Raw genomic sequence first — 22,380 nt, 5'->3', positions numbered from 1 at the left:
TCCAGACTTCTTCTGTTTGTTTGAGACTGTCAATACTGCAAAACAAGTGGTGGAAAAGATATTAACAACTAAGTACCGCTGCGGTACTTAGTTGCTACCCATACGGACCACAGCTGTCATTGTGGTTTTTGGCAGTCTTTTGTTTATTAAATGCAAGTTGGACCTATGTGTTACCACTTGGACGTTGTAAAGTTAACTAGCTAAAAGACGGAGGTACAATTTTAACTGCGGCTTCTTCTGCCAAAACAAAACAAGTCACATTATTGGATAATTCCTGCAAAGAGAATTATTTCAGCTGGCATTTATTTAACTGAAACTAATGCAATGAGTTACTTACACATCCTACCACTTATTAAAAAAAAATCACAAATATGCATGAAAACACTACTATCAGACATATGACGGTTTAGTAAGTATGAATTGTTTTAGTTATAATGTAAAACTTACAAACGTTTAGAGTGATGAATGAAGAAACCATATGAGTAGAAAAGCTAATTACGACGAGTAAGACGGAACCGCACTTATACTTCTGGTTTAAGGCATGAAACAGAAGGAACTACTGTAGACTTTCAACCTGCAGCACCTGCAGTGAGGGTACTCATCCAAAAGATGGCACTATAGCCCAGACAATAACACACCTTTTGAGTCTCTGTGTCGGTGTTACTAATATGTAAGTTCGTTGAATACAAAACATTACGACTGTTGGCAATTTTTTTTTTTTTTAGCTGCACCTTTGTATAACTAGCAGGGTTCAAAGCTTGGGAAAAAAAAGTGGCGGCCTGTAGTCTGGAAAATACGGTTATTTGTTTCAGACACCCAAAACAGCATGACACGCATTTTATGCAGAGTAATTGTAGTTTCACACACATAAAACTAAGTGAAAGTCACATGAAATATGAAAGAAATGGATCCATGAATTTTTAGCATCAGCTTTAACTTGGTTAAACACACTTGGGGCTAAAGACGACGATGAGTGGAGAGGTAGAAGTGTAGGGAAGAGTCTTTTTGTAATTCAAAAGCGTTTCTTACCTTCTTTATCAAAATTCAAGCGATCACAACTTTTTTTGGCCCCACTGTGCATTATTTTTCAATTATACTCAATAAAAAAAAGTACAGGGTAACAGATGCGGCGTGGGATTCTTTGTTTCGCTTGATACATGGGCAAACAGTTTAGTTTGTTCAGCGCAATGTGCAATGGTACAATAACAGAGACAGTAACTGAAAACTGCGGAAAAAAACTAAATCAAAAACCGAATCCTACCAAAATCGGGGCGTATGAAAACTGTGGTACCACCGCACTGCATGCCATTATTATGTTATGCATTATGGACATTAGTATCTTATGTTTAAACTACAATCAAAACTGTACGCGACTTTACACACAATGGAAATATTAAAATTGTTTATGATTTGTAAGATTATTGTAAAATACACAATCTAAGATTAAAATATCAATCTAAGTGTGAGCAAATCTTATTCACACACAATTTAAAAAATATAGATATTTTTAAAATCTTTCTGATGTGTGTAATAGGAACATATGCACAAGTACAACCATGAACATACATTAGTTTCATTTTTAAGCATGACTTCATTAAATAACCCATGTAAGGTTAATGTTTGGTCTGATTTTTTTTGTTCAACTCACAGCAACGTTGTAGATAGCCATGCCCACAGCCCGGTGGTCATTGATTTTCTCCGTGGATATTGACTTTGTCTCGTAAGCCAGGAAGATGCCAAGCAGCAGCAGCAAGCCTTTATACCCGTACACCACACCTGAACGGACAGACCAGACAGCAGTTAGGGACACATGTCATACACTCAAACACCAGCGTATCCGGTGCAGGGTCCCTGATGAGCTGTTGAAATTTGTTACTGACAAAATAAATAGACCGAAAAAAAAAAAAAAGTCTACTGCAGAGGATGCTGGTTCTTAAAATAAGAATAATATTGAAGGGAGAAGTTCGGCCCCATGGTCCTTAGCTTTCTGGAAATGTGGCTCCGACATCAATTTGGTTGATGAGCCCTGCTCTAAGGGTCCCGGATCACTTGTTAACACATCTGGGGCCGTACTTATCAAGCTTCTTAGAGTGCCATTTTACACTTAAGTCCTGAGAATTTGCGAAATTTAGTCCTACTCTCAAACTTAAGAATAAAAGCTTTTTATCAACGTTCTTAAGTCTAAGAATCACTCCTACTCTCCACGATATTTAAGAGACCTTCAGAGGTGTCTTAAGTGGTTAGGAGTTGCCAGCAGGGGATGGCACTGAGGCGAGAGAGACGTGCGCGAACGTTCAGGGAACGGAACAATGTTTTTTTTTTTTTTGATGACGAGCAGCTGATCAAACGGTATCGTTTAGACAGAGCGGATATTATTTTTGTCACAGATTTAATACTTTTCGATTCCTTAATGGTAATGCAGATATCAAAGGTAGTATCAGTATATGATTAATATTGGAGTGATTACAGTAGGGAAGGGATTTATATTACTCTAGCCTTTAAATAGAACCCTATTTGAAGATCTCTCTTTTCTGCTCACGGAAGCTGCACTAGCTGTTCCAAGTGGGGACCAGGACGGCCCACTCCTCTTTGCATCAGTTGGTGACGTCTCTGCGCTGCTGACTTGTCTCCATTCAAGATGATCCCTTGCTGGCCTCCCAATTGACTGGACTTTCACATGAAGTCAGGACCCGGGGTGGACCACTCCTTATGCATCAGTTGGTGACGTCTCTGCGCCCCGACGTGTCTATATCCAAGATGCATGTTCCCCTGCTGGCCCCACTATGGACTGGACTCTTACATTATTAACCGTATCCACTCGGCATCCATTGCACCGGTATCCCCCCAGTCCCTTCCAAGGTTTCTCGTAGTTCCCATTGGGTTGAGTTTTTTCTTGTCCTGATGTGGCCGAGGATGTCGTTGTGGCTTTTGCAGCCCTTTGAGAAATTTGTGATAAAGGGCTGTATAAGTCAACTTTGATTGATTGATCAGTTGATATGGCCCCATTCCTGGGTGGGTCTCGCTTGAGAGGAAAGTGGGGGGTTAATAATTTTGCAATGCAGTCTGCTGAAAATGATGAAAAGCGCCTCTCTAAATAGCAACTGACGCTGTGGTTGAAGTTGGAAATGCCACAAAACACTTTTTTTTTTTTAGATATTTAACACTTTACTGCAGTCTGCTGGCTAAAATGAAAACTGCAACCCCCCAATTCGTCACATTTCATGTGTCAGGTAAACCGCGATAAATGGGGCCATATGAATCCCCTTTCTACTGTAGATCGATAATTAAATTTTTCTGTCGTTTTGGTTAATGTTTACAAATTTAAGGAATAATCCTGGACACAGGAGGTCTTTGAGGGCAAAATACAAAGGGTTTCAATGAGTAGTAGATAGTAGTTTTTGTTTTAGTTTAGATATTGTGTACTATTGACTCAAACAATTGTATGCAATAAAAGAGAATAAAAAACTAGTTTAAATATTGTTGTTGATATTGTTACACTATCAATAGCACTCACCATAAATACATTCAAATTTAATACATGTGACCGGCCAATCTCACTTATAAATGATCAGTATCGAACTTGGTTGCGTAAAACCCGATTGGAACACCCCTACTGTAGGTATATTTAATCAAATATTGTTTACAGTTGACAGCAAAAACTTAGTAGCAAAAAGGTATTTGCAGGTGTAGTTGAATTTGACAAATGTTGAAATTAGGAGCAGTGAACATACATTTTAAAGGTAAGTAGTTTCAGTTTACTGAACAAAATTTACAGTGTATAAAAACTGTATGTCTTGAGAGGCCACTTGTACAACACGAGACATGTTCACTGACATAATGGCAATCACAGAGGGATTCTTCCCCTCAATACGAGGGATTGTGAGTTGCTTTTAATGTAATCCACAGAATGCTGATATCATTGTTTTTTTTTAGCGTCTCATGAGGCACCACATTTATATAAACCATCACACAACGTCGCACAAAGAAAGAAGAATGGGACCCCAGAACTATTGATCAGTCTTGAATATATAGAAGCTGTCATCCTGTTAACATCCACCAAGAGTCAGAGGAAATTATCTTACATTTTTTTGATGAATGTAATTGTATTGTAAATCCTATTTGGAAAATAAAATATATCTAATCCTATAACTCTGAATTTTGTTTTTTACAGTATTTTATTTATTGAGATTGTTCTATCGAGACTAGTCTCCCAGTTCCTGCTGCTGAAAACATCCCCACAGCATGATGCTGCCACCACCATGCGTCACTCTAGAGATGGTATTGGCATGCTGATGAGCGGGGCCTGGTTTCCTCCAAACATGGTGCCTGGCAAAGAGTTCAATTCAATCTCATCAGACCACAGATTTTGTTTCTCATGGTCAGAGAGTTTTTCTTAGGGTGCATTTTGCCAAACGTTTTACTAAGACATGGCTTCCGTCTAGCTTCTTTACCATACAGGTCTGATTGGTTGATTCTGCGGAGATGTCCTTCACTGCAGCAAGGTTCTACTCTCTCCACAGAGGAATTCTGTAGCTCTGACGGAGTGACCATTTAATTCTTGGTCACCTCCCTGACTAGGCTAAGATGAATGCAGCAATGTACAGAGAAATCATGGACGAAAACCAATGCTTCCCATCCAATCTTGAGAGGTGCTGCATAGAGGAATGGGCAAAACTGCCCAAAGATCAGTGTGCCGAGCTTGTGACATCATATTCGAAAAGACTTGAGGCTATAATTATTGCCAAAAGTGCATCAACAAAGTATTGAGCAAATGCTGTGAATACTTATGAACAAATGATTTAAGCATTTTTTAAAATTTTTAATACGTTTACAAAATTAAAAAACTTTCACATTGTCATTATGGGATATCGTCTAAAGAATTTTGAGGACAAAAGTGCATTTATTCTATTTTGAAAGAAGGCTGTAGTACAAAAACATTTTCAAAAAGTTAGGCACTGTGAATACTTTCTGGATGCACTGTATGTTTATATGCAGCAGTAAAACAGTTCTGTTGGACTAAATGCTATTCACTATCAAAACAATGGAGGAACAATTACAGTATTTTATCTCCTGCTGATTTTATCATTTACACTCTTTTTAAAAACATACTGAAAGATAAAATATATGTCAAAACAAATCAAGAAAAAACATAAAATAAATTGAATTTATTTTGGATGCATGGCATTTGATCCTTAAGCAAAACATGGTTTACAGTAGTAATTGGCGACCATTAAAGAGGTTTTTATACACATCTCGGGGGATTTTGATCTACTCTTCACAGATACTTCCCAAATTCTGAGCCCTTTGCTCAGAATTTCAGCCTCCTCCACAGATGTGGGATTAAATTCTGGAGACTGGCTTGACCTTAATGTGCTTCTTCTTGTGCCACTGACTTGTTGCCATCGCCGTGTGTTTTGGATCACTGGGCCATCTTCAGTGTTGTGGTTGCGACCAGGAGGTTCCCGTCAGAGATTCTGTGCCCTTGGCAGTAAATGTTTCCACTTACTGTACACACGGGAAGGATTGATGGTGTTTATGGGGTAATTTTTTTTATCTGGTTTCCAACACAGTGAGTTGAGTTGATGCCAAAAAGCTCAACATTTTTCTTCTTGACCACATCACATTCTCCAGGGCTTTCTCTGACTCATTCAGGTGTTGACAGGCCTGTACATGCATCTTTGAGAACAGAGGGACCTTGCGAGCCCTGCAGGATCTTATTCCATCACAGCAAAGTGTGTTACTCATACATCTCTTGTTGACTTGTGGTCTTATCTCCTTTGAAACCATTAGCAGGTTTTTCCAGGGCACCTTTGTCAGAATCAGCCTTGCCCCAAAAGCAGTAAGGGGTTTTAGATATGAGCCACTTGGGAATTGCCCAGCGTGGCATTTGACAGGGAGCGCCATGAGAATGAGGGGGAAAAAATCCCTCATCTGTTCAGATAAAATGAATGAAACTGTCTAAATAAATGATAAATGATAATGATAAATGGGTTATACTTGTATAGCGCTTTTCTACCTTCAAGGTACTCAAAGCGCTTTGACAGTATTTCCACATTCACCCATACATTCACACACTGATGGAGGGAGCTGCCATGCAAGGCGCTACCAGCACCCATCAGGAGCAAGGGTGAAGTGTCTTGCCCAAGGACAAAACGGACGTGACTAGGATGGTAGAAGGTGGGGATTGAACCCCAGTAACCAGCAACCCTCCGATTGCTGGCACGGCCACTCTACCAACTTCGCCACGCCGTCCCTATGGGTGTTAAGTGTTTTTGTTGTATTAAGTGTTGTGTTAATTGTTTTTGTTGTATTATTTATCAAAGCAAAAGTCTATTGATGACTTCATTGATACAATGTACAGCATCAGTCTATACCCTAAAATCACAAAGCCAAGCAGAATCACAGGACACTGTGCCACGCTTATTGATAATATTTTTACCAATGATTTTGATAATAACACTACAAGTGGTCTACTTATAACCGACGTTAGTGATCATCTGCCAGTTTTTACAATATATGATGGAAACTACAAGAAGAACATGGAAGACAAAAGGACATTTCGAAGACTATGCACAGAAAGAGGATGACTGCCTTCAAAATTGAGCTACAAAAGCAAGATTGGGACAATGTGTATAATGAAAAAGAGGTTGATGAAGCATATGAACATTTCTTAAACAAGTTCATAATACTTTATGACAAACATTGTCCATGGATACAACTCAGTAACAAGCAGAGAAAGAATAATCAACCATGGATGACAAAAGGATTAAAAAATGCTTGTAAGAAGAAGAATACACTATATAGAAAATTTATACCACAAAGAACTATAGAGGCAGAAATTAAGTACAAAAAGTATAAAAACAAGTTAACAGACATACTACGATCATGTAGAAAAGAATATTACAGTGAATTATTGGATAGGAACAAAAATAATATGAGAGCAACATGGGGCATCCTCAATAGCATTATTAAAAATGGAACTAAGAGGGACTACCCTCAATACTTCTTAGATGAAAATAAAAAAAAATGACAACATAAAGGAAGTAGTTGAAAGCTTCAATAATTATTTTGTAAATATTGGACCAAAATTGGAAGAAAGGATTCAAGACCCAGTTCCAATTGAGGACTATAATGATACCATAGAGCGAAATCCCAACTCCATGTTCCTCAGTAATGTGACACAGGAGGAAATAGTTACAATTGCAAAAAAATTTAAATCTAAGACTTCAACTGATTGTAACGGAATTGATATGGAAACGATAAAAAGGGTTATTGAAGAGATCTCAGGACCATTAATGTATATTAGTAACCTATCATTTCAAACAGGTACATTTCCAAACAAAATGAAAATAGCTAAAGTTGCACCAATTTATAAGACTGGAGACAAACATCAATTTACAAATTATAGACCTGTTTCTCTACTTCCACAATTTTCTAAAATCATTGAAAAACTGTTCAATAACAGATTAGAAAGTTTCATAAATAAAAATAGAATACTCGAAGAGAACCAATATGGATACAGAGCTAATGTTTCAACTTCAATGGCTTTAATTGAAATTACAGAAGAAATTACCAATGCAATAGATAGTAAAAAATGTGCGGCAGCGGTTTTTATGGATCTAACTAAAGCATTTGACACAATTAATCACAATATTTTAATCAAAAAACTAGAACGATATGGCATCAGAGGGTTAGTCTTAAACTGGATAAGAAGTTATCTAACGAACAGGAAACAATACGTGAAGCTAGGCGAATACAGGTCTACAACGCTAAATATATCCTGTGGTGTACCTCAGGGATCAATACTAGGACCTAAATTATTCAATCTCTATATAAATGACATTTGTAAAGTTACAAAAGATTTAAAGTTAGTATTATTTGCGGATGATACAACAGCGTTTTGTTCAGGAGAGAACACACAGGAGATAATACAAATAATAACAGAAGAAATTAACAAATTAAAAAGATGGTTTGACAAAAACAGACTATCGTTGAATCTTAGTAAAACTAAAATAATGCTATTTGGTAACAGTAGAAGAGAAAGTCAAACACAAATACAAATAGACGGAATAGAAATTGAAAGAGTAAATGAAACCAAATTTCTAGGTATAATGATTGATGATAAATTGAACTGGAAATCTCACGTAAAAAATATACAACATAAAGTTGCAAGAAACACGTCAATAATGAATAAAGCAAAACATGTTCTAGACCAAAAATCCCTTCATATTCTCTACTGCTCACTAGTGTTACCATATCTGAGCTACTGTGTAGAAATATGGGGAAATAATTACAAAAGTACACTTCATTCATTAACGGTGTTACAAAAAAGTTTAGTTAGAATAATACATAATGTTGGATATAGAGAACATACAAACCCTTTATTTATTGAATCAAAAATACTGAAATTCCACGACATAGTGAATTTGCAAACAGCTAAAATTATGCACAAAGCAAACTATAACCTGCTACCCAAGAATATAGAACATATCTTCTCAAAAAAAGAGGAGAAATATAATCTTAGAGAAAAACGTAATTTAAAACATTTGTTTGCACGTACAACACTTAAGACCTTCAGTATATCAGTATGTGGAATTAAATTATGTAATGGATTAAGCAAAGCAATCAAACAATGTACTAATATGATACACTTCAAGAAACTCTTCAAACTTAAAGTGTTTACAAAGTACAAAGAAGAAGAACCATGACAAACCTTCTCAATTTATTTCATCCATCCATTCATTCATTCATTCATTCTTAAAGTAATCTTACTTATCTCATCATATGAAATATGACTTACTTCACCAATTATTATTATTAAATTCTTACTATCATTTATTTATTTATTTTTATTGTGATTACTTATGGAGTTTATTGTGAAAAAATTGTGAACAGGAAGTGAACAAAAAGTTTTGCAACTGTTATGTAAAGAAAAGGGGTAGGATTAAATAAACTCTGCTTCTTCCTACTCCTTTTCGAACATGTTGAAAAGAGAAACTGGAAATTGTGATGTATCATGTTGTATGCTTGCATGTTCGAAATAAACTCAAACTCAAACTCAAACTCATGGTGCAATCATATGTGCCCAATACTTATTATTTATTGCTATTTTTTTAAGTTTTTCATTGCGTTGTACTTTTGTTGCCGTATGTAAAGTGGCAGCTGGTTACAGCAGCTCTGAGTTCTTTTTTTTATCCTCCTTCTTTAATGTTTATCCCTTGTTTTTTCACCTTTTGGTATAAACCCTTTCTGGACTGCACAACCAGGGGTAGCACTTTCATGACTTTTGGGCTACTTTTAATACTTTTTTGTAAACCTTTTGAATCTGCACTGCAACCACATAATGTCCCTGCTATGGGATGAATAAATGTGTATCCTATCCCATCATAAAAACAAACCAATGAGACAAGATGAGAGATTAGCATCACAACTCAATATTCCTGTCAATTTAAAGACGAAAGTGAGGATGTGAGTGGGTGACACAGAGACACTTTATTTTTCGGACTATAAAGCCGCATCCACAAAATTTTAGAAGAAAAAAATATTTTCCATATGTTAGCCGCACCGGACTGTAAGCCGCAGCTATATGCGTTGTGAAATTAGATTTATTTACATACCTTAATTGTTTTCAAACAGTGCCAGTAAAACGGCTGATAAAACAAAACAGAAGTCATCATGTCGGGCCCATTAGCTGCGGAAGCCAGCGCTCCAATCAGCTAACAGACTGAAAAAGTCCACAGTGATGTTTTGGTGAATTTATGAAACTGGAACAATACAAACAGAATGCCATCATAAACTAAAGGCCTACTGAAATGAATTTTTTTTATTTAAACGGGGATAGCAGATCTATTCTATGTGTCATACTTGATCATTTCGCGATATTGCCATATTTTTGCTGAAAGGATTTAGTATAGAACAACGACGATAAAGATTGCAACTTTTGGTATCTGATAAAAAAAGGCTTGCCCCTACCGGAAGTAGCGTGACGTAGTCAGTTGAACATATACGCAAAGTTCCCTATTGTTTACAATGATGGCCGCATGAAGTGAGAGAGATTCGGACCGAGAAAGCGACAATTTCCCCATTAATTTGAGCGAGGATGAAAGATTTGTGGATGAGTAAAGTGCAAGTGAAGGACTAGTGGGGAGTTGAAGCTATTCAGATAGGGAAGATGTTGTGAGAGCCGGGGGTGACCTGATATTCAGCTGGGAATGACTACAACAGTAAATAAACACAAGACATATATATACTCTATTAGCCACAACACAACCAGGCTTATATTTAACATGCCACAAATTAATCCTGCATAAAAACACCTGCGTGTTTGTTATGCTAGCTCCTAGCTCCTCTGCTAGCTCCTAGCTCCATAGAACACGGCAATACAATTCAAACACCTGATCAACACACACAATCACTCAGCCCAAAAGACCGTTCACCTAACCCAAGGTTCATAAAGCTTATATATTTTTAAAAAGTTACGCACGTGACGCGCACGTACGGTACGGTACGTGTTATGCTAGCTCCTAGCTCCTATGCTAGCTCCTAGCTCCATAGAACACGCCAATACAATTCAAACACCTGATCAACACACACAATCACTCAGCCCAAAAGACCGTTCACCTAACCCAAGGTTCATAAAGCTTATATATTTTTAAAAAGTTACGTACGTGACGCGCACGTACGGTACGATATGTGTTATGCTAGCTCCTAGCTCCTATGCTAGCTCCTAGCTCCATAGAACACGCCAATACAATTCAAACACCTGATCAACACACACAATCACTCAGCCCAAAAGACCGTTCACCTAACCCAAGGTTCATAAAGCTTATATATTTTTTAAAAAGTTACGTACGTGACGCGCACGTACGGTACGGTACGTGTTATGCTAGCTCCTAGCTCCTATGCTAGCTCCTAGCTCCATAGAACACGCCAATACAATTCAAACACCTGATCAACACACACACAATCACTCAGCCCAAAAGACCGTTCACCTAACCCAAGGTTCATAAAGCTTATATATTTTAAAAAAGTTACGTACATACGCAAAAAAAGTTGCGCACATACGGTCAAGCGATCCAATGATTAGAAGCCAAAGCTGCATACTCACAGTAGCACGTCTGCGTCTTTGTCATCCAAATCAAAGTAATCCTGGTAAGAGTCTGTGTTGTCCCAGATCTCTACAGGCGTCTGTGTATCGAGGTCAAAAGTCCTCCTGGTTAGAGTCTCTGTTATCCGAGTTCTTCCATCTTGACTGCATCTTTCGGGAATGTAAACAAAGAAGCGCCGGCTGTGTACTGTTGTGGCTGACTACGTTCGAAAAATACATCCATTTCGCACCGACAACTTTCTTCTTTGCTTGTTCAGCTTCCTTCTCCATAATGCAATGAACATGATTGAAACAGATTCACGAACACAGATGTCCAGAATACTGTGGAATTATGAAATGAAAACAGAGCTTTTTCGTATTGGCTTCAATGTGGAAGGCATACCCGTGTTCCCCGGTCTACGTCACGCGCATACGTCATCCTCAGAGGCGTTTCGAACCGGAAGTTTAGCGGCAAATTTAAAATGTCACTTTATAAGTTAACCCGGCCGTATTGGCATGTGTTATAATGTTAATATTTCATCATTGATATATAAACTATCAGACTGCGTGGTCGGTAGTAGTGGGTTTCAGTAGGCCTTAATAATTGTAACGTTGACACTTGTATACGTGTTAGCATATTAGCTAATGCTAAAGACACCAGCTTCATTACATTACAATAGCACATACAAATATGCATGAAAACACCCCTACAAACATCACAAATGGGACTGTTTAGAATGTATGAATTGTTTTAGTTATATTGTAAAGTTAAAGTTAAAGTACCAATGATTGTCACACACACACTAGGTGTGGTGAAATTTGTCCTCTGCATTTTACCCATCCCCTTGTTCAACCCCTGGGAGGTGAGGGGAGCAGTGAGCAGCAGCGGTGGCTGCGCCCAGGAAACTTACAAACATTGCTTGGAGTGATGAATGAAGAATCGCTGAAGACGAACGGCACTTGTACTTCCGGTTGAAAGCACTAAACAGAACAAAGTACTGGAGACGTGCAACCCACAGCAACTGCAGTAAGCAACCTTGTTCAAAAGATGGCGCCATAGCACATACACTAACACAACCTTTCAGTGTCTGTTGATAACAACTTGTTGAATTATGGCCATTAGTGAAGAAAAATCCGTAAATTAGCCGCTCCGTTTTATAAGCCGCAGGTTTCAAAGAGTAGGAAAAAAGAAGCGGCTTATAGTCCGGAATTTAAGGTACATTATGTACGAATGTGGCTTTGAAGTATTTTTATGTCTTGTCAGTTAGAGGTGGTTGGTATAGGTTGGTCTTTGAGGAGCATTAGCGCCCTGTACTGTATCTTGTATTTGTTCCATTTTTTTATTATTGTGCCCACAAAGTTCCATACTGAAGAAAATTTGTGCTGACTGGAAAGGTTCAAATACTTACTGGATTCCACTTTATACAAATAAAAATAAAAATAATGAATAATACATAATAAAATAATAATACAAATAATAACTTTTATCTAATGTTTTTCTATAGATTTGTGTTGATAGTCTGTTTTTGGAGTCCACAAGGTGACTTAGTGGTTAGCATTTAGGCCGCACAGTCAGGAGACATGAGTTCGAATGTACGCTTAGGCACATCTAGCACTATAATAAATAAACAAATACATAATCTCTCTGTTAAAAAACTTTCCATCAAGTCATGTTTGTAAGTCATAAACGGGATGACTTACAAAGTCAACAGGAGACTCCATAATTATTTTACTGTACAGTTTGGTCAAACACAGACATTGAGGCACAGAGAAGAATATAAATTGTAACATATACAACAATTCTACATACCCAGCCAGGTGTTCATCTTTTCAGAGCTGCAGTGCTCCAATAATGGTTGGATCAAAACATCCTGGTCTCCTTTTGGGGCTTCTCGGGTGAATTTCTGCTTATAAGCAACAACAGCGCACATGTTAAAAAAGCTGAAAAAAATGAATAATGAAAATACAGTCATTATAATTAGAGTAATGTCAAAATATTACACTAAATAAGCACAGTGGTACGAGAGTACACGTTTTTGGGGAGATGAGTGGCCTCTCGGCCACTCATCTCCCCAAAAATTTATAAATTTCCCCAAAATTTATAACTCACTGTTATAAATTGGGGTTACGAGCGTCTTTACCACTAGTTTGCATAGCAAATGCCACAGTGAACCTCACAAAATGCGGCCAAAACATTCGGTCTTATTCGCTAGCATTAGCTAATAGCTAGAGATCGACATAACTTAGTTTTTCCAAACCATGGGAATGAAGAAAGAGATTGTGAAAGACAGATGAAAAAAAACACATCAAAAATGTTGGTAAAGCATTTTGAGCATAGCACTGCCAGTCTGCGTCATACTGAAGCAGAATGAGTCAATAAAGCCAGCCAAGGACATTTGAATAAAATATAAATGGCGGACATTTTTCTGTGAAAATCTGAAGAAGCTGTTGATGGCGTGTAGCTTAAAGGAAATATCGTCCAATAGGGATGTCCAAACTTTGCTGAAGCATAAATTAAAGCAAGCTATATAAGAACTAAGCCTGAACAACAACACTTACGTTTCAACTGTTATTTACACCAAGAAAGTATACATGATTAAATATTAAGAGTACCGTATTTTCCGGACCATAGGGCGCACAAGATTATAAGGCGCACTGCTGATGAATGGTCTATTTCCGATCTTTTTTCATATATAAAGCGCACCGGATTATAGGGCGTATTAAATGAGTCATATTATTATACATTTTTTTCTAAATTGAAAACACTTCCTTATGGTCTACATAACATGTAATGGTGGTTCTTTGGTCAAAATTTTGCATAGATTATGTTTTACAGATCATCTTCAAGCCGCTTTCTGACAGTCGCTTCCGAATGTGCCGTTTTGTGGACGGTCTTATTTACGTGGCATCTTCTCTCCGTCATCTTTGTTGTAGCGGTGTAGCGTGCAAGGACGGGAGTGGAAGAAGTGTCAAAAGATGGAGCTAACATGACATTCAGACTTTACTTAAATCAATAACGGAGCAGCATCTCCTCATCCGCAAACAACAGCACCGGAAATGTGTCCTGTGAAAAACCGTCCGACCGGAACTCTCTAATAATTAAAGTTCCTTGGGTGAATAATGTAAACTCACTACACCGATATGTTTTAGCGCTTTCATGACAAGTTTACTGACTTGTCATGAAAATAAGTAAGAACTTTACAATATTTTATATTAGAAATGGCAATAGGGGAGGATGAATGTCACATAAGAGGATAGAGAAAAAGTACAAGCTTATCGACTACGGAGTACAAAGGTAGACATGCACAACTTTTCAGGATTTATGCAGATCCCAAATACAGATCAGCAGGTACCAGAAGGTAAGAAAAGTTGCTTTTGCATAATATTGTGAAACAAAACACTAGATAATATGTCTTACCTTATACACACACCATAATAATACTCCATATGTTTAATGTGCCGACAAGCCATCAAGCGGTGCGGCTTCATAGCTTATCAAAGTCGTACTAAAACATTTTGATGGATTCTTGAGTGCCGTGTGTAATGTTCTATATTTTCAATGGAACATATAAAATGTTGGTGTTGTTTACTTGAGTCATATTGCAGTCTACATGTATCTCTTGTGTGTGAGACTGCCATCATAGTGCAGTGTACACGTATCTCTTATGTTTGACTGCCATCTACTGGTCACACTTATTATACCATGTACCTAATAAAATTGCTTCGAGGTGGGTAAGCTCAACCAAACGTATTCCTCACATTAGGCGCACCAGGTTATAAGGCGCACTGTCGAGTTTTGAGGGAAAAAAAAGATTTTAAGTGCACCTTATAGTCCGGAAAATATGGTATGTGAAAGTCAGACTCCTACCTCGGTTTATTTATCTGACTGCCTCCTTAACGTTTTGTAATTAATCAGAAACATCAAACAAAGATACAATTCGCCAAACATAGGGAAGTGTGGAGAGAGTTTTGTATACTACACATCATGCTTCGTAGTGGAATTAGATGGGTGTAATTTTGAATTAGGTATGGTGATTAGACATTTTGTGTAATGTCCACATAGTTCAGTGGCCAGGTGACATTGTGTGGCACATGTTTGTTACTTTGATGTGTGCCTTTTTCATTATTTGCACCATAGGTGGAAACAGTTGTTTGGATTGTTACATATAAATGAATGCTATGCTCTGGGATTTGTAATCTAATATAGTACACACTTCCGTAAACATTTACCCATTGAGAGAGATACATATGCTGTGTATTATCTCTGATGTTATTAAAACAATATTATCAGACATCTCACAGACCACATTGAACACCCCGGCGGGCCGGACATGGTCGTTTGGGCACCTCTGCCTTAGAATTCGCTCTCCAAGGTAAATGCTGTACATAAGTGTTTTTCGATCTGTGGTACATGTACCACTAGTCAAAGCCGTGTAAATAAAGAGTATGACCAAATCGGTTTCAAAGTTGGCAGCAAAATGGCGCCCTGTAGTCACGTGAGGGGCTTTTGATCAATCATTTAGGAGATTCTCAGGCTATTCTGATTGATCTAAAGCCACTGACATTTTGCTGCCAACTTTAAAACCGAGTCGGCCATACTCTATACATGGCTCTGGCACTGTGGTTTGCAGTGATACGCCAAATAATTGCTTAATTTAGGGATCCCTAAACTACAGCCCGCAGACTGTCCAAAGTTTTTTTAAACATGAAATTTGATACATTGCAATAGTGTTACCGCCTGATGGATAAAGTCAATAGCGATTATTATTGATCATGTGCATTACACATAAGTGCAGTGTGCACAGACTCCATATAAAGTGGGGCAAACAAGTATTTAGTCAATCACCAATTGTGCAAGAGGAGAGAGACCTGTAATTTTCATCATAGGTATACCTCAACTATTACAGACAAAATGAGAAAAAAAATCCAGAAAATCACATTGATTTTTAAATAATTTATTTGCAAATTATGGTGGAAAATAAGTGTTTGGTCAATAAAAGTTAATCTCAATACTTTGTCATATACCCGTTGTTGGCAATGACAGAGGTCAAACGTTTTCTGTAAGTCTTCATAAGGTTTTTACACACTGTTGCTGGTATTTTGGACCATTCCTCCATGCAGCTCACCTCTAGAGCAGTTGTGTTAGGCCTGTTGCTGGGCAACACAGACTTTCAACTCCCTCCAAAGATTTTCTATGGGGTTGAGATCTGGAGACTGGCCAGGCCACTCCAGGACCTTGAAATGCTTCTTACAAAGCTACTCCTTCGTTGCCAGGGCGGTGTGTTTGGGATCATTATTACTGATAGACCCAGCCATGTTTCATCTTCAATGCCCTTGCTGATGGAAAGAGGTTTTCAATGAAAATCTTACGGTACATGGCCCCATTCATTCTTTCCTTTATACGGATCAGTCCTCCTGGTCTCTTTGCAGAAAAACAGCCCCAAAACATGATAATTCTACCCCCATGCTTCACAGTAGGTATGGTGTTCTTTGGATGCAACTAAGCAATCCTTCTCCTCTAAACACAACAAATTGAGTTTAAACCAAAAAAGTTATATTTTGGTTTCATCTGACCATATGGCATTCTCCCAATACTCTTCTGGATCATCCAAATGCTCTCTACCAAACTACAGACTGGCCTGGACATGTACTGGCTTAAACAAGGGGACATGTCTGGCACTGCAGGATTTGAGTAGTGTGTTACTGATGGTAGCCTTTGTTACTTTGGTCCCAGCTCTCTGCAGGTCATTCACTAGGTCCCCCGTCTGATTCTGGGATTTTTGCTCACCATTCTTGTGATCATTTTGACCCCACGGGGTGAGATCTTGCGTGGAGCCCCAGATGGAAGGAGATTATCAGTGGTCTTGTATATCTTCCATTTTCTAATAATTAATCCCACAGTTGATTTATTGACACCAAGCTGCTTACCTATTACATATTCAGGATTCCCAGCCTGGTGCAGGTCTACAATTGTGTTTCTAGTGTACCTTGACAGCTATTTGGTCTTGGCCATAGTGGAGTTCGGAGTGTGACTGTTTGAAGTTGTGTCAGGTGTCTTTTATAATGATAATAAGGCCAAACAGGTGCTATTAATACAGGTAACGAGTGGAGGACAGAGGAGCCTATTAAAGAAGAAGTTACAGGTTTGTGAAAGACAGAAATCTTGCTTGTTTGTATGTGACCAAATATTTACTTTCGAGAAGAATTTACCAATTAATGAATAAAAATCCTACGATGTCATTTCCTGGATTATTTTCCCTCATTCTGTCTCTCATTAATGAAGATTACCTAGGATGAAAATTACAGGCTTCTCTCATCTTTTTAAGTGGGAGAACTCGCACAATTGGTGGCTGACAAAATACTTGTTTGCCCCACTGTATAGGTACTTCTTCAAGCAACCTTCCCAATTCTTGGTTCCATTATTCAAAAAACACAGAATGAAACAATAAGTAGTACAAAAACACACAATTTTCCCACTGAATTATGTGGACATTATAAAAAATGTGAAACAGCACCATAAGCAATTAAACAATACACCCATTTAATCAGTCAATCACTACTTATATAACCATTAATCACAAATGTCTCAAAGGGCTGCACAAGCCAGATCCCACATCAGGGAAAGAACAAACTCAACCCAATGGGAACAACGTGAAATGTCATTACATTACATACTGTATATATACATATGCATACATATATACAGTACATATACACACACATATATGTATATATGTATATACATATATATATATATATATATATATATATATATATATATATATATATATATATATATATATATATATATATATGTATATATATATATACTTTATATATATATATATATATATATATATATATATATATATATATATATATATATATATATATATATATATATATATATATATATATATATATATATATATACTTCTCATTTCAATGCGTTTTCTTTATTTTCATGACTATTTACATTGCAGATTGTCACTGAAGGCATCAAAACTATGACTGTGAAGTGAAAATATGTCAGGTGACTACCTCTTGAAGCTCATCGAGACATTGCCAAGAGTGTGCAAAGCAGTAATCAGAGAAAAGGGTGGCTATTTTTAAGGAACTAGAAAATACAACATGTTTTCAGTTATTTGACCTTTTTTTGTTAAGTACATAACTCCACATCTGTTCATTCATAGTTTTGATGCCTTCAGTGACAATCTACAATGTAAACGTTCATCAAAATAAAGAAAACGCATTGAATGAGAAGGTGTGTCCAAACTTTTGGCCTGTACTGTATATATATATTTATATAGATACAAATAGTTTAAGTTGATTTCGAACATGCATTCAGTTACAATATATTTGGGATCATAGGATGCACCGGATTATAAGGTGCATTAAAGAGGTCATATTATTGTTTTTTTCAACATTTAAGATACTTCCTTGTGGTCATATAACATATACTGTAATGGTGGTGCTTTGGTCGAAATGTTGCATTGTAGATTAGTTTTACAGACCAGGATGTGCTGTTTTGTGGGCGTTCTTGTTAACGTGGCTACACTTCCACAGCGACTTTGTTGTATCGGTAGTTTTTAGCACTTCCATAGCGAGTGCCCTGACAGATATAAGTAAGAACTGTATGCTACTTATATTAGAAATGGCAATGGCGGAGGATAAATGCCCCACAACAAGAGGATACAGAAAAAAAGACAAGAGCATATTGACTACAGCGCGGGGTAAAATGCCGGACGTACGCAAAGTTTTGTGACTTATGCAGATCCCAAATACACATCAGGTACCAATAGGTAAGAAAAGATGGTTTTGCACAACATTGCGAAACAAAACGGCAGATAGTATGTCTCCTAATAGGTGACATTTTGGGGTCCTTATACACACACACACACCACACAGCATAGTAATACCCATGTGTTGAGGCACAGTACGTCTGACTACGGTTGTCGTAATGCGCCGACAGTCCATTAAGTGATGCGGCTTTGTAGCTTACCAAAGTCATATTAAAACATTTTGACAGCTCTTTGAGCGCTGTGTGTATTGTTCTATATTCTCAGTGAAACATCCACGTTTTGGGTTTGCTTGCTAATCTGTACTTGCGTCATTTATTGAACAGGCGTCAACCTGCAGTCAACACGTATCTCTTATGTATGACTGCCATCTACTGGTCACACTTATCATTACATCATTTACCAAATAAAATTTCTTCAAGGTCAGTAAGCACACCCAGAATTAATACGTACATTAGGCGGTTTGTAAAGCGCACTGTCGATGTTAGAGAAAATGAAAGTGTTTTAAGTGCACCTTACAGTCCAAAAAATACGATACAATGTGATGCATCACATATTTCCAGTTTCGCACTACAACATGTCCAAAAAGGAGGGAGAAGAAGCTGATCTTATTTAATCCTTACTTTCCTTTTCATAACAATTACTAACACATTTGTTTACTTCCTGTTCTCAATTTGTACACAATTTAAATTCATAAATAATAAGTTCTCAATAAATAGGTAAATAAATTGGATATCATTATTTCATTATTCAATAAAGTTAAAAATGTTTTTTAAAGTTTCTTCTTCCTTTTATTTTGTAAACACTTTGAGCATTCTTTGCTTAACCCATTCCATAATTTAATTCCGAATAAAAGTGCTGTACGTGCATACAAAAGAACATACTTCTTCAATTTTGTTAAGAAGAATTGTTGTACATTCTTGGGTAGCAGGTTATACTTTACTTTGTACATCATTTTAGCTGTTTGCAAATGCACAAAGTCATTGAATTTCAATATTTTGGATTCAACTTTGAATGTACTTGACATACGACATTATGTATTATTCTAACCGACCTTTTTAGTAACACGGTTAGTGAATGAAGCTTACTTTTGTAGTTACTTCTCAATATTTTTACACAATAACTCAGATATGGTAACACTAGCGAGCAGTTGAGAATATGGAGTGTTTTTTTTTTCAACAAAATATTTTGCTTATTATTCATTATTGACATATTTCTCGCCACTTTATGTTCATTTTATTTTTGAGCTTGTTGGTACTACATTGTATTGTATTACTTTATATACAATACTTCTTATCTAGAGTAAAAGTTAGTTATTTAAAAAATTGTGCTGTTTTGAGGGTCAAACATCGATAAAATTGATTTTAATTAATTTCAATAGCCGACAACATTTTGCAATACAAACTTTTCAAAGTGTGAACTGTGTCATCATCATCATCATCAATGTTTACTTATATAGCCCTAAATCACGAGTGTCTCAGAGGGCTGCACAAGCCACAATGACATCCTCGGCTGAGATCCCACATCAGGGCAAGAAAAAACTCAACCCAATGGGATAACAATGAGAAACCTTGGAGGGGACCACAGATGTGGGGACATAACCAATTAAACTTGTGTCCCGAGGTAAAGCTGAAATATAATTATCAGAGATAATATTACAAGAAATAGTTTGTAGATTTTACAAGAATAAACTCATTTAAGATGAGGAATAAATTATATTTTATGTCTTGAATCGTAATTCCAATTACTACAAATCACAACTTTAACCAAACAGTATTTGCAAATATAACAGAATAATTTTCAGTGGATCTAAAATGTCATTCCATCCAGACCAAATAGAAGTTTATAAAAAGGTAAGTATAAAGTTAGGATTGACCTTTATACGCCTTGATTTGTCAAATCACTGAGAGGTAAATAGTGGCACAGTTATGAAAAACTAACGGTAATAAAAATAATAAAGAATTTTTTTTATTATTGACATACATTTGTGATTAAAAGCTGAGATAGGCTTCAGCAACCCCGCGACCCCAAAAGGGACAAGCGGTAGAAAATGGATGGATGGATGGATGGATGTTTAAAACAGTGATTCTCAAACTGTGGTACGTGTACCAATTGTGGTACGCGGGCTTCATTTAGTGGTACGCCAAAGAATCACTTGATTAAAATAGTGATTTATTTTCCTATATTCAAACAGTGTTACTGTTTAAACTGTGTGTAATGGGACGGCGTGGCGAAGTTGGTAGAGTGGCCGTGCCAGTAATCAGAGGGTTGCTGGTTACTGGGGTTCAATCCCCACCTTCTACCATCCTAGTCATGTCCGTTGTGTCCTTGGGCAAGACACTTCACTCTTGCTCCTGATGGCTGCTGGTTAGCGCCTTGCATGGCAGCTCCCGCCATCAGTGTGTGAATGTGTGTGTGAATGGGTGAATGTGGAAATACTGTCAAAGCGCTTTGAGTACCTTGAAGGTAGAAAAGCGCTATACAAGTATAACCCATTTATCATTTATCATTTAATGTTAGAGTGGCCAACAATATTAAATATACTTGTTAAATAAAACCTCTGCCTTGTTTTTATGAGATTTTCGGTCTACTACGCCATTGGTTCTCAAATGGGGGTACGCGAACCCCTGGGGGTACTTGAAGGTATGCCAAGGGGTACGTGAGATTTTTTTTAAATATTCTAAAAATAGCAACAATTCAAAGATCCTTTATAAATATATTTATTGAATAATACTTCAACTGATTAGGGGGTACTTGAATTAAAAAAATGTTCACAGGGGGTACATCACTGAAAAAAGTTTGAGAACCACTGTACTACGCTACTTTATTTTGATGTTGGTCATTATGGTGACGCTTGGAGAGCCAAGTTTTTTTCTGATATGGTACTTGGTGAAAAACGTTTAAAAACCACTGTTATTACCCCCAAAACAGCAGTTATGTTTGCAATGATGTCTTACTCCTCTCCCTAATAGAATATATGGCAATGTGAGTGTACCTCCACAGTGATATGCAAAGGATCCACAATCTGCCAGATGATGAGAGACAAGAAATCGATGCCAAGCAGGGCGCCAACAGTGGCACAGAGCTTCCAGGGCTCCAGGTGCTGCAGGGGCACACAAGATGAGGGTCACACAAATACACAAATCCTCTCTATGTCATTTTGTTTGAAGGGGGGATTTATGAAGCCACAAATAGACTAGCCTGAGCTGCGGCAGAAACAATGATCCATCACTAACGGAGGCCAATACAATCTGCCCTCAAAGCACTGGGCCGTGACAGCAGCAAGACAAAAAAAGACACACATATAGGAAATACCCATCAGCCCGACTGCATCAGTGAAAACAAATGTGTTTAGTATTAGTTTTAGTTTGACGCTCTGTCGTATTTCATCTTTAGCTTCCCCGTTTTCCGGTCTTGGGGTGGGACAATGAATCGCCTCACCTGCTTCCCATCTGCAATCAGGTTGACTGAAAAGCTCAATGGTGTCTGCAAGTC

The 22,380-nt window shown here is 37.4% G+C and overlaps 1 pseudogene; it reads right to left on the bottom strand.

Moving 5' to 3' along the window:
• The window catches only part of LOC133656400 (gamma-aminobutyric acid type B receptor subunit 1-like), a 182,550-nt pseudogene that overhangs the window by 72,229 nt on the left and 87,941 nt on the right, over window positions 1-22,380 (bottom strand).

This window comes from Entelurus aequoreus, linkage group LG08 (assembly GCF_033978785.1).
Source record: "Entelurus aequoreus isolate RoL-2023_Sb linkage group LG08, RoL_Eaeq_v1.1, whole genome shotgun sequence".
NCBI classification, from domain to species: Eukaryota; Metazoa; Chordata; class Actinopteri; order Syngnathiformes; family Syngnathidae; genus Entelurus; species Entelurus aequoreus.
This window is presented reverse-complemented; position numbering and strand designations above follow the sequence as displayed.